General features: G+C 43.7%; 1 protein-coding gene across 1 annotated transcript in view; it reads left to right on the forward strand.

Annotated features, from left to right (window-relative positions):
• The window catches only part of ITGB6 (integrin subunit beta 6), a 95,012-nt gene that overhangs the window by 23,619 nt on the left and 70,796 nt on the right, over positions 1–597 (forward strand). The window lies entirely within an intron of this gene.

Genomic DNA, 597 nt, shown 5'->3' on the forward strand with positions numbered 1-597 from the left:
GGCCAAGCCACCAGAAAGAAAGAAAAATGAGATATCTTCCTCTGCTTTTCTTTGGGCATAGATTGGTGGGGTGGGGCCGGGCAGAGTCTGATTGAGAGCCAAAGTGGATCCAAAAAAGGGTGGAAAGTCTCAGCCAATAGAGAATTCATAAGTGGCCTCCAGAACAACAAAAAATTGTATAGCAACAGTTGAATTAAGTATGCAGGGAAGATGGTAGAGAGTGTTAGGGGGGTTGCCTTACAAACATTTCTGATCCTTGTAGAGGCAGCTAGGTGGTGCAATGTGAGTGGCATGGTAGGCTTAGAGTCAGGAAGACTGGAGTCCAAATCCGGCCTCAGACATTTCACTAGCTGGGTGACTCTGGGCAAGTCATTTCATCTCAGTTAGTCTCAGTTTCCTCAACTGGAAAATGGGGATGTTAGTAGCGCCTACCTCCTAGGACTGTTGTGAAGATCAAATGCAATAGATAACATTTGTAAAGAGCTTTGCTGAGTGCCTGGCACAGAGTAAGCACTTAATAAATGATTGTTTCCTTCCTTCTGACATTTTTGCAAATCAATTACACGTACGAATATACATAGATATGTGTGTGTGTGT

This window comes from Vombatus ursinus, unplaced genomic scaffold (assembly GCF_900497805.2).
Source record: "Vombatus ursinus unplaced genomic scaffold, bare-nosed wombat genome assembly UNPS02014779.1, whole genome shotgun sequence".
In the NCBI taxonomy this organism is placed as follows: domain Eukaryota; kingdom Metazoa; phylum Chordata; class Mammalia; order Diprotodontia; family Vombatidae; genus Vombatus; species Vombatus ursinus.